At 37.8% G+C, this 13,357-nt stretch overlaps 1 long non-coding RNA gene across 1 annotated transcript in view; it reads left to right on the forward strand.

The window, feature by feature from the left end:
* Positions 1-13,357, forward strand: part of LOC120772504 — an 80,168-nt gene that overhangs the window by 56,464 nt on the left and 10,347 nt on the right. The gene's annotated exons all lie outside the window — the stretch shown is intronic.

Here is a 13,357-nt window from a genome sequence, read left to right on the forward strand (position 1 = left end):
GTTACTGTTTTTGGTGTGTCTACTGATTTGACTGATCTTAATTTACCAACCCATCTGGATATCTTGAGATATTATTTTTACTTAAGCGAACGTGGTAAAACAGAACAAAAAAAGTTTTCCCATAAATCATTCATTATTCAAGTACAAGATAAGTTGATTGGAATTTGGGAAAAACTCGGTATGGAAATAATGCTGAAAAAAAGTGTATGTAATAAATTGAATAAATTGCTTGACAAGTGTCAAGAGCAAATCAAGAGAAGAAACAACACCCAACAATTTACAGAGTATGTAAAATCTCTGGAAACAATTTTATACATTGGAACATGTAAATGCGATTTGAAGGCAGCTCCATGTACATGCGGCTGGGTTCCCGAACGCCTCAAAGAGTTCATGCACGATCAACATAATCAGAGAAGACTAACAATGAATGCATTTATGATGGAAACTGAAAAGCAAGGAGCAGCGTCTATGTCATCAATGCCAACATACCAAGATCCCGATGATTCAACATACGCACCGCTACCGGTTCAAGAAGATATGGATAGAAGCACAAGTTCACAATACACAGAGAGATACGATTGTTTTAACTTTGCCTTGGTATGTGACAGATTTGGTGTGCCTGACAGAGTAGCATCAGCCGTGGGAACCGCTCTGTTGCAAGATTTTAAAATTAAAGATAAGCATGGGAAACCTCTCATCATGGATAAATCGAAAGTTCGCAGAGAAAAAGAGAAATGCAGACAAGAAGAGCTTCGCAAGCGGTTAGATGATACCAATTTGTTAGCGTTTTCATTCGATGGCAGAAAAGATGATACTTTAACGATAGATAAAATAGATGAGAAGTATCATACTCGGATGGTAAAAGAACCTCATATTGTTATTAAAAACGATAAAAATATATCACTGGATACATTAATTGGAATATGCACTGACGGTGAGCCAACAAACACTGGCCCACACGGTGGAATTATACGACGATTCGAATTGCTGTTAAAAAGACCATTGCATTGGTTTGTTCGCCTTCTACACTTCAATGAACTTCCGTTTCGGCATTTTTAAAGCTTTGGATGAATCAACCAGCACTGGACCAAGATCGGCAACCGGAAAACTGAGCCGTCAAATCGAAACTTGTGAAACTCTTCCGGTAAGTTATTGTTATCACTCATTTATTATAATTGTCAACCATTTTTAATTATTTTGTTATTATACCTATATTTTTAGGTGGTGGACGGCTTCCAGAAAATTGAGTTGCGAAATATGCCCCCTAATTGTACATTCTCGGCGGCTCACCAAGGCCGCTAGATTATTGCGATTATATGTGACAACGGAAAATCCAGATGCAAATTTAAGAATTCTGGTTGAATTTATAATTAAATGTTATGTGCCAATGAACTTCAATATCAAGTACTACAGCTCTGTCGTGTACGGCAGTGCATTATTTTTCAAGTTCATTGGTTGGTCACGATTTCTAGAACCTCGTTTACGCAAAATTGTCAATCAAGTAATTAAAGATAATTCATATTATGCGCATTCGGAAAATATATTGTTATCAATGTTGTTTGATGATAGGAAAGAAAAGCGCGACTGTGCCATCAAGAAAATTTTACGCTATCGAACCGATGTTGACGAGCAATGGAACTTAGAGTTTATAAAAAAACAAATATAAACTTTAATTGCACAAGTTATACGGAAATGATCAATTTGAATGATATAAATATCGTATTTGAACCACCGTTCACGCGATGTATTCCGTACGATACATTGAAAGAATATTCAAATCAAGATGATCCACCGTTTAATGATCCAAAAATTCCATCACACATACAAGGAACAGAACGACATGTTCAATTGCTTTGGCGGCTGTTATGGCGACGACATTAGAGAGCCGTGCGAAATTGCCCAGACTTGAAAGTAAAAAAGTAAAAAAGACTTCAAACAATAATTTTTTTTAATTTCTTTTCTATAACTCACTTAAATTAATTTTTTCATTTCCATATGTTTTGACTAAATAAATTTCTTAAGAGAAAAAATAGATATTATTATAAATAAATAAATAAAAATAAAGAAAAACATAGCCATTTAGCTGATTTTTTCATGTAAAGGCCAAAAATGGTGATTTTTTGAAATGATTGTATGGGGAACCCCCCAGGGGAGTTCCAGGGGGTGTGCCACTGGCATGGGTAAATGGGTCAAAGTGGGATTTTTCAAAATTTGCCCCTACCCAAAAGTTCGACCCAAATTGGGGGACATCAAAATTCGTTTTAGAGGTATGGTTCCTTCGCCAAAGTTTCTTATCTTGATCACTAGAATATGATTTTCATAGAGCAATGGGCGATTTTTAAATCGACCCGCCCTAATATATCTACATATGTACGTACATATATACATGTATATGAAGAGTAAAAGGTTTTTTGTGCAGGCATGCAAAGGTTGCCATCTGCATACAAAAAGAATTTTTGCGACGCTTTGTGCTGAAACCTAACCATTCGAAGATATTAACGGTTGAGGTTGATTATGTTAAGATAAAATTTAACAATTAAGACCTCATACTGGAAACACTATCTTAAAGGCATCTAACACTCTGTTTTTTAGAATACAAAGCCAAAAAAAATTATCGATGTTTTTCACCCACCCTAACGCAAACGTAGATATAGCATTGGATCTCCATACGTATTTAAGTATATGTATAGCTGACCTTGCTCCTGTCTGTCTTGGTACGAAGTTTGTATTTAATTTCTCAGTCTGTCTGCCACTTATTTCTCCCTGGTGCGTCTTCACCCCTCTTCTGTCCTCTGTCCACGCTCCACTGTCTGCACCCGCCTCTGTGCAGCAAAAAACGCACGTCAACAAACACAAGGAAGGTTCGACGTCGAGAAGCTGCAATCACAACAGACAGCAGAACGATTTTCTACTCGGCTTGTACTCCTGCTCTCTGAGAGCACTCGTCAACAGCTCGGCATAAGGGAACTATGAGACGGCATTTCAAATTTTTTACGTACAGTTGTAACCGAAACCAGTAGTTTTCGGAAAGTGCAAAAGAACAGCTGGTACGACGAGGAGTGCCGTGTCGCAACGGAGAGAAAACAGACTGCATACCTCGCAATGTTACGATCGATTACAACTCGTGCGGGATGGGATAGATACCGAGTGTTGAAGAGGGAAGCGAGACGCATTTGCAAGCAGAAAAATAAAGAGACCGAAATGCGTGAGTACGAAGAGCTTGATAAGCTGGCCGACAGGGATAACGCTCGAAAATTCTACGGAAAAATGCGGCGGCTTACAGAAGGTTTCAAAACCGGAGCATACTCTTTAGAACCCGCAAATGTGATCTAGTCACCAATGCCCAGAGCATACTTGAATTATGGAGGGAACACTTCTCTAGCCTGTTGAATGGCAGTGAACACAGAATGCCAGGAGAAAGCGAACCAGATTTTCCAATCGATGACGATGGAGCAGACGTTCCATTGCCTGACCATGAAGAAGTTCGAATAGCAATTACCCGCCTGAGGAACAACAAAGCGGCGGGTGCCGATAGATTATCGACCGAGCTATCAAACGCGGCGGCGAAGAACTGATAAGGAGCATATATCAGCTTCTTTGTAAAATGTGGTCGGACGAAAGCATGCCCAACGATTGGAGTTTAAGTATGCTATGCCCAATCCATAAAAAAGGAGACCCCACAATCTGCGCCAACTACCGTGAGATTAGCCTCCTCAACATCGCATATAAGGTCCTATCGAGCGTATTGTGTGAAAGATTAAAACCCACCGTCAAAAAACTGATTGGACCTTATCAGTGTGGCCTTAGACCTGGCAAATCAACAACCGACCAGATATTCACCATGCGCCAAATTTTGGAAAAGATCCGTGAAAGGAGAATCGACACACACCACCTCTTCGTCGATTTCAAAGCTGCTTTCGACAGCAAGAAAAGGAGCTACCTTTATGCCGCGATGTCTGAATTTGGTATCCCCGCGAAACTAATACGGCTGTGTAAACTGACGTTGAGCAACACCGAAAGCTCCGTCAAGATCGGGAAGGACCTCTCCGAGCTGGTTGGTAGCAAACGAGGTTTCAGACAAGGCGACTCCCTATCGTACGACTTTTTCAACCTTCTTCTGGAGAAAATAGTTCGAGCTGCAGAACTTAATAGAGAAGGTACCATCTCTTATAAGAGTGTACAGCTGCTGGCGGGCCTCAACACCCGCGCCGTTAGTTCTGCTTTCTCCAGACTTGACAAGGAAGCACAGAAAATGGGTCTGGTAGTGAACGAGGGCAAGACGAAATATCTCCTGTCATCAAACAAACATTCGTCGCACTTGCGACTTGGCTCTCACGTCACTGTTGACAGTCATAACTTTGAAGTTGTAGATAGTTTCGTATGTTTCGGAGCCAGCATAAACACCGCCAACAATCTCAGCTTGGAAATCCAGCGCAGGATAACTCTTGCCAACAGATGCTACTTCGGACTGAGTAGGCAATTGAGAAGCAAAGTTCTCTCTCGACGAACAAAACCCAAACTCTACAAGTCACTCATTATTCCCGTCCTGCTTTATGGTGCAGAGGCATGGACGATGACAACAACTGATGATTCGACGTACGAGTTTTCGAGAAAGAGGTTCTGTGAAAGATTTATGCTCCTTTGTCCGTTGGCCGCGACGAATATCGCATTCGATGGAACGATGAGCTGTATGAGATATTCGACGACATTGACATAGTTCAGTGAATTCAAGGACAGCGGCTACGCTGGCTAGGTCATGTTGTCCGAATGGACGAAAACACTCCAGCTCTGAAAGTATTCGACGCAGTACCCGCCGAGGAAAGCAGAGGAAGAGGAAGACCTCCACTCCGTTGGAAGGACCAGGTGGAGAAAGACCTGGGTCCGCTTGGAATATCCAATTGGCGACACGTAGCCAAAAGAAGAAACGACTGGCGCGCTGTTGTTAACTCGGCTATAATCGCGTAAGCGGTGTCTACGCCAATTAAGAAGAAGAATATTTAATTTTTGCTGCTGAGCAAATAAAATAGTTGGGGTTTTTTGACCATCTCCGTCTGCCTGTCCGTCCGTGTGTATATAAGTGCACTAGTCCCACAGTTTCGGACTTAACTGTCTGTGGTTTGCACACGTCTTTCTCTCTCCAAAATGCTATTGCTAGAAGAATGAACTCCTACAAATACAATAAGTAAGAAATTAGATGATTCTTACTTGGTTCTCTGAAGTTCTTTGTAAGTGCAACTCTGAACTCATTAGAAGCATATCCTATAATGTTGCTTATTATTTCCAGGCACCGCTTTCTTATTGGACTTTGATTTGATATTAAATTTTTATCGATGAAGCTCTATCAAGACCCAGTTTTTGTCGATGGTATAGTGAATTCAAGACGGATTTCGTGAAAGTAGTTCAAAATCAGTTGTCGTTCGGATACTATTGATGCTGTGCACAAAGTAATATGTATTGTCAGATCGTCATGTGACCTTTAGTAAGATTGAGTCAACTATAGGCGTTAGAGGCACCAGTATACATTCAATATGACATGAACATTTGACAGTAACAATTTTTTTTCACTTTGAATCCCACACAATTTTTCTGTCGCTTCAAACAAGGCTCAATAGAAATGTTAAAAAAAATACAATAGCGATGCTTTGAAACACGTCATAGATGTGTGACAGGTGATGAATCGAGGACTTGCCTGTATGAGCCCGAAAGAAAACAGCAGTCGGTTATGGTTGTTTCAAGATGAGCTGAATCCAACAATAGTTGTTCGCGTACGAAAAATATCCAAACAAACGATTGTGTGTTTTTTTTTGGAAAAAATGGAGAATAATGTAGAACAGGAAGTTCTTAGTGTACTCCTGCCATTTGTTTGCCAGTTATCTCACAAGAAACCAAGAAAAGTAACTGACGAAAACGGATCATTCTTCATCAAGACATTGCGAAGTCTCATATATCGACTGAAACAGCTGCACTCAAAACATCAACTTGATGAGTCCTCCATCGTATATTCCTGACATAAAGGCGAATGACTTTTTGTTATTCGCATTCGTAAAAAATTAACTAAGAGGTCATCGTGTTTCAACACCAGAATAGGCGCTTTATGCGTTCAGAACATATGTTTTGGAGATACCTCAGTCAGAGTGACAAAGTTGGTTCAAACACATGCAAAAGTATACAGATCTTAATGGAAAATATTTTAAAGAAACTTAGAAATTTGTTTTTGTTCTTTAATCGGAAAATATGAACAACATACGTAATTTAGAGTCAACCTATATATACATACATACATATATAAATATAACCCGTTTTCCGTTGTCACGGCATCACGCGTGAATGGCTGGACCGATTTCACTAATTCGTTTATTGTTGTATTTGCTATTATTAGGAGAAGGTTCTTATGTAAAAAAAAATACGAAAGTTGCCGAAAAACGCCTAAAAGTAGTCCATCTCTTTTTCCCATACAAACGTTTTATTTTAAATATACTACATCCATACATACTATGTACTTATGGATGTAAATAAAAATGAATGTTTGTTTGTTAGTAACGCTAAGGCTCGAGAACGGCGAAACCAATCTTCATGAAATTTTCAGAAGTTGTTCGCTGTGGATCTGGAAAGGTTCAGAAAAAAAAAAACTTTTCATAGGAAAAAGTCGAAAAATTAACTTTTTTCATACAATTCTTTTTTCTTTTGTTTTTCAATATTTTGATTTGTATATTATTTGAATCGTTCAATTTCGGTCGCTTGCTCTTTTATTCCGGCTATTTAAAAAAAAAAATTTGAAAATTATTCAGTGGAAACTTTATGTGTGTTTCAAACGAAGTGATCAATTAGAGATTGAAATTTGTTATTTTGCTAATATCAGTCGGTGTTCTTTTTGCCATCAACGCCAAGGCACATGAACGAGTACTCCCAGGATGCGATGACATACGTGTGGAATTATGGATCGGGCTCAATCAGCAAGCGATCGTCACGTTGTCACAGCACGAATTTTCAAACAACAGTTACGATGTTCTTCTTTGGATGGTGGATAGTGGTTCCACCAGATCAAATTGATGAAATCATTTCTGCGGAAATTCCTCATGCAGAGAAAGATCCAGTATTAAACGAAGTGATGAAAACCAATATGGTTCATGGACTTTGCGGACACCACAATCCCACTTCGGTTTGTATGTCTAACAATAAATGCACAAAACACTATCCACTTGCTTTCCTTTCGGAATCGCAAACTGGAAATGATGGATATCCACTCTATCGTCGTAGCTCATCAGACGACCACACAACTTAGAAGAGTGAATATCGAAGTTGACAACATATGGATCGTACTATATTCGCCACTGTTGTCTAATTCACATTCAATGTGCATGTTTGCAAGTAAGTCACCAAAGGATGCAACATGGCGGTTATTGGTCTTGAAAGATACGGTCGAACTGCAATAAAGCGCTTTGTAGGATATTTACTTTTGCAATTCATGAACGTTTTCCGACTGTTGTGCGTCTCGCACATAATTTGGAGAATGGCCAAAGAGTGTACTTCAACCCAGAGAATATAGTGCAGCCAGTGGAAACACCGCCCGCAACAAAATTACGAAGAATGACCAAAGAGTGTACTTCAACCCAGAGAATAAAGTGCAGCCAGTGGAAACACCGCCCGCAACAAAATTACGCAGTGTGTGTTCTATAATAATGCATTTCGATGAATTTACACAATCCACCGGAAAAGCGACTTTCGGTTCCTATTGGTTAATGTACGCATTTCAACTTCATTTGAGTCATTGCGTACTGTAAATGGTACGGTGTGTACAATTTTTTTAGAAGCAAGCCAGCAAAATATGTACGATGCGGTGCAAATGAAGTTCGCACACTTTTCGGGAAGATCATTTCGACATATCAACCTTCAAATCCGCTTCAATTATGGTATACGAACAAAAATTACATTGTCGAAGGCATTTTACATCGTATTCGCTAAGAGTTGGAAATGTGTCGATTCTGGTTGATACTTCCGGTGGTTTAATATCAATTCCATCTGCCGTTTATCAATTCATGAAAGATGAACTCATAAAGAATATTCGGACATTGGCCAAATTATCGTAACTACGATTTCTTGAGTGCACGCACAATTTTAGCTGCCAAAAATATCAATTTCCGGGAGACTTGCGCTCATACAAATCGACCGATCATCTTGACAATGAGACGAAGCCGCGTACTATCAAATGGAATTTCTAAGTGCTTTGGAGAGACTTGGTTTGACACCGCATTATTTGCGTCTCAAAGTTAGATCTGTCATTATTATATTTCGCAATATTCATGCGCCGAAACTGTGTAATGGAACCCGACTGATTGTGACGCACCTATCGAATACAAGGGGCCGAATGCTTGACTCTACGAATTCCTCTGAGCTCCAACGATTTGCCATTTCAGTTCAAACCTTTTCAGTTTTCAAAGAGTTCTACAATTTTCCATATCAGTTCCAACGCACTCCGTTTCCAGTGAAAATTGCATTTGAGATGAGAATCAATAGGACACAAGGATAGTCGCTAGAAGTGTGTGGCATAAATTTGGAAATGCTATGTATTTCACACGGCCGGATATACGTGGCGTGCTCACGAGTTGGAAACCCATCTTCTCTGTACATTTACGCACCGAAACAGAAACCAAAAAATATTGTTTATCAAGCTTCGTTACATTGAAAAAATTTCGAAAAATCGAAAATAAATGATTTTCAACACAATATAAATTCAACTTTCTTTTCATTTCATTTCAAAATAAATAATTTCAGGCAGGACAACGACTGCCGGGTCAGCTAGTTAGTAATAATTTACGCCCAAAGAATAGCAATTCAAAGATGCTCTTGGATACATAGATTTTTTATTTTTTATCACATGCAGAAAAAGTGTTGTGGAATTTTATTTAACAGCAACATATTTCAAGTCTACTCTGTTCACTTATTCTTCGATATATGAGCTCTTATATTTATCTAGTTATTCTTGTTTTATAATATATACAAGTTTTCACCGCGCACCTTAAGACGGGCAATGTTAGTTAATACAAAACAGACGAGAAAAATAAAGGATATAGCCATTTTGTTTTATACATCATAACAAATTCTTCGTAACCATTGTCGATTTATCAAGTTAATATCAAAGTTCTTAAAAGGACATATTGCTACAGCATATTGTTGTCAGTGCAAACAGAGTACAACTAATAGAGAAATTTAAACTCTAATTTTAAACATTTTTATCTATGTATTTTAGTAAATAAGTCGTAGTATGTACGTCATACAATTCTTCTTTCATTAGTAAAATCCAATTGAAAAAAAAAACACATTCACCGTTTAGTTGTTAATATTTCATGTCCATGTGTTTGCACAAAATTTCTTCTCATCGTGCTTCTCATTGAGCTGCCTAACTTCCGGTTACTGCGAAAATTTCCTTCTCCATCAATTTTTCTCGATTACCCACACTTCCTCACCCACCGGCCAGGACCATAATATGCATTCGTCTGCACCTTTACTTTCCTAACATGCTATTTCCCGAATTCATGGCTTCTATTTAACTTTTTATCTTATCTATTTTACGATGCATCCGAATTTACTTCCTGTTTTACCTGAACGGCTATCTGTTTTTCAAACATTATATCATTGGAATTTTACCTCTGCGTGTAGTTGATGTTTTTGAGCGCGATATTTAGATACATAAATATTTATGCCACATCTCAATTTGTGTGTGCTCTGTAATACTCCATGTCCATGTCCATGCTTGAAATACCGTTGCGTTCGATGTTGCGTAATTTTTTAGCTTGTATTTTTTGTTTATTTTTTTGTTTCAGCATTAATTTTGTTCTTCCAGACAAAGCTTTGCTAAGTGTACAATGGTATTTTTATACTCTCGCAACAATGTTGCTAACGAGAGTATTATAGTTTTGTTCACATAACGGTTGTTTGTAAGTCCTAAAACTAAAAGAGTCAGATATAGGGTTATATATACCAAAGTGATCAGGGTGACGAGTAGAGTCGAAATCCGGATGTCTGTCTGTCCGTCCGTCCGTGCAAGCTGTAACTTGAGTAAAAATTGAGATATCATGATGAAACTTGCTACACGTATTCCTTGGCTCCATAAGAAGGTTAAGTTCGAAGATGGGCAAAATCAGCCCACTGCCACGCCCACAAAATGGCGGAAACCGAAAACCTATAAAGTGTCATAACTAAGCCATAAATAAAGATATTAAAGTGAAATTTTGCACAAAGGATCGCATTAGGAAGGAGCATATTTGGAAGTAATTTTTTTGGAAAAGTGGGCGTGTATTCCCGCCCCCTACTAAGTTTTTTTTACATATCTCAGAAACTACTATAGCTATGTCAACCAAACTCTATAAAGTCGTTTCCTTCAGGCATTTCTATATACAGTTTAAAAATGGAATAAATCGGATAATAACCACGCCCACCTCCCATACAAAGGTTATGTTGAAAATCACTAAAAGTGCGTTAACCGACTAACAAAAAACGTCAGAAACACTAAATTTTACGGAAGAAATGGCAGAAGGAAGCTGCACCCAGGCCTTTTTTAAAAATTGAAAATGGGCGTGACGCCGCCCACTTATGGACCAAAAACCATATCTCGGTAACTACTTCACCGATTTCAATGAAATTCGGTATATAATATTTTCTTAACACCCTGATGACATGTACGAAATATGGGTGAAATCGGTTCACAACCACGCATTCTTCCAATATAAAGCTATTTTGAATTCCATCTAATGCCTTCTCTGTATAATACGAGTATAAACATTAGGAACCAATGATGATAGCGGAATAAAACTTTACAAAAATACGGTATTTGAAAAATATGTAAATGACGTATTATGAAATCTCGATTATCACTTTACCATGCGAGAGTATAAAATGTTCGGTGACACCCGAACTTAGCCCTTCCTTACTTGTTACTGATCAAATTAGTGGCACTCGTTTGTTGATTGACTGTAACAATACATACATTTAAATTAAACAGTGTATACATTATGCCATGAGATGCGTATTTCAGGCTAGGTAGACAATTTCACGATTTTAGGCGAATTTCCGAAATTTCAAGGCCGGAGTTGGGGTTGAAGATGCAATCCGATCTCAAAACAAGAAGTTGCATTGGAATCAGGAAGTACTAAGGCAACTTTTCCGCACTATTAGAAATCCCGAATCGAAAAAAGTCTGGAATCGACCCACCCTATTAAGCACCACCCACCACCACTCGTGGGTTTTGCTCTTTACGACATGATTGAGTTAAGTTACTCCTTCGGGAGGATTGGACGGCAACACAGTTTCATATTACTCTAATTTATCTCCATTCAAAGGGCTGACAAAAATTCAGAAGTATAATATACATACAACCATATAATCTGCGAGTGTTTTTATAACCTGAACTAAGTATTGCAACGATCTTTTATTACACTCAGATGGAAACTTCGGAGACCATATAAAATATTGGGTCGTTCAATAAGTAATTTCGTTTTTTAATGCAATCAGGAAGGGGTTTTTTCTTTATAAAACATTTTTTGAAATTATAAATTCTTCATTTTCTTTTGCCAGCTTTCAGGCAAGTGACTGATTACACGCTCATAAAATGTTTGATCCGTACAGCCAAAAAACTGATCCAACTTCCCGATTTGTGGTGAATGTTCTCTCACACAAAAAATTTTGCAGATAATAATCCGAAGGTGCCAAGTTTGGAGAATGTGGAGGGTAGGGGAAAACATCCCATTCAGACTGTAAAAGCTTGTTGCGAGTCATCAAACTACTACACCTTTTCTTTGATCAATTCTGACCTCTTCTGTTTTAGTGAATCACTAAATTTGTCCAGCTGATCACAATTCACTATAAAAATAATCGTGGTACAAAAGCTCAAAATAAACGATTTCTTTGAAATCCTATTAAACAGACAGCCCTTAATTGATAATTATTGGCCTTCGAAGTGTTTTGATCTCTTGCACTTGGTTAAAACCACGTCAAGTCGTACACGAAAATTTCGAAAAATCACCGATTTTGAACATTAGAAGTTCATTACGAAGGGGACCGACACATACCCCGTGATATAAATATTTCGTCAAATTTTTTGTTTTTTTTGTTAAAATTATTTAAGGTCGAAATTTAGAGGTCGATATTTTTCAATAATCCATTTGATTATATATTCAAGTGACCATGCAGGTACATCCTCTAGATCGAAATTACCGGAATGAAAATTTGTCATCCAATTTTGGCACTGGCGTTCGGGTAACACATCTCCTCCGAACATATCACGCCATTTCCGCCTGACTGGTACTAGTAAAATAGCAAAACAAACAATATTCTCTAAAATTTAAGAAAAACCAACAAACCTTACTGGATGATCTGTTCAAATAAAGCAAGGCGGTTAAGTGTGAACGACCCAATATACCATATATACATATGAATAAATGATCAGCGTGACGAGTTGAGCTGATTTTGGAATGCCTCACTGTCCGTTTGTATAAACGTTAACTAGTTCTTCACTTTTCGAGACATCTATTCGTCTTTGACTCATCAGACCACTATAGCATATAGCTGCCGAACTGAACTAGCGAACTTTTTTATAGATTATTGTCTATGGCAACGTCACATTAATTTTTTCCAGATTGAGCCGCTATCTCATATAGATTCAGTCCAACCAAATTTAACGATGTTCTAGTTTGTTTATATATTAATTCCTCCCAATTCCCTATTCCCACTTTAGTTCTAAAAACAAAAAAAAAAAACACTCTCGTTCAAAAAGATATACTAATTTAGCGAAGCCGCACACCGCAATACTGATCATCTTTCTTTCTGTGACCCTAAGCAATCTCACTCTAATTTGTGAAAACCTAAACTACAGTCATATTCTGAGAAGTACTAAAAACATTTAATTTCAATTTATTTACTTAATTAATTCTACGATTGGAAAAGCCTCAACGATCAGAACCACCAGTTTCTTCAATTTAACAAAATAAATATAATAAAACTGGCAGGTCTATAATATCAAACCACTTCTACTTAATGGCAAAAACATATACATATTTTCAAAAAGCCTCTTTCATCATTTGGAAGTATCATAGCATTTGTACAATTCTCCAATTACAGACTGATATGAAATTGGTAAACAAATTGTGCTAAATACCAACCAGCCTGTTATTATAAAGTTTTCGGACGGGCACACTGAGACGATCCCTTAAATCATATAACAACTAATAATAACGCAAAAACGCTTAATGGCTTTTGCCTTTTTAAAGACAGTGAGCTGCCAACAATAACAAAGTTAAGAAAAAAGATATTTTTTTGTTTTATATGCATCTATCCATATATGCAAATATCACTTTCATAGTAG

This window comes from Bactrocera tryoni, chromosome 3 (genome assembly GCF_016617805.1).
Source record: "Bactrocera tryoni isolate S06 chromosome 3, CSIRO_BtryS06_freeze2, whole genome shotgun sequence".
In the NCBI taxonomy this organism is placed as follows: Eukaryota; Metazoa; Arthropoda; class Insecta; order Diptera; family Tephritidae; genus Bactrocera; species Bactrocera tryoni.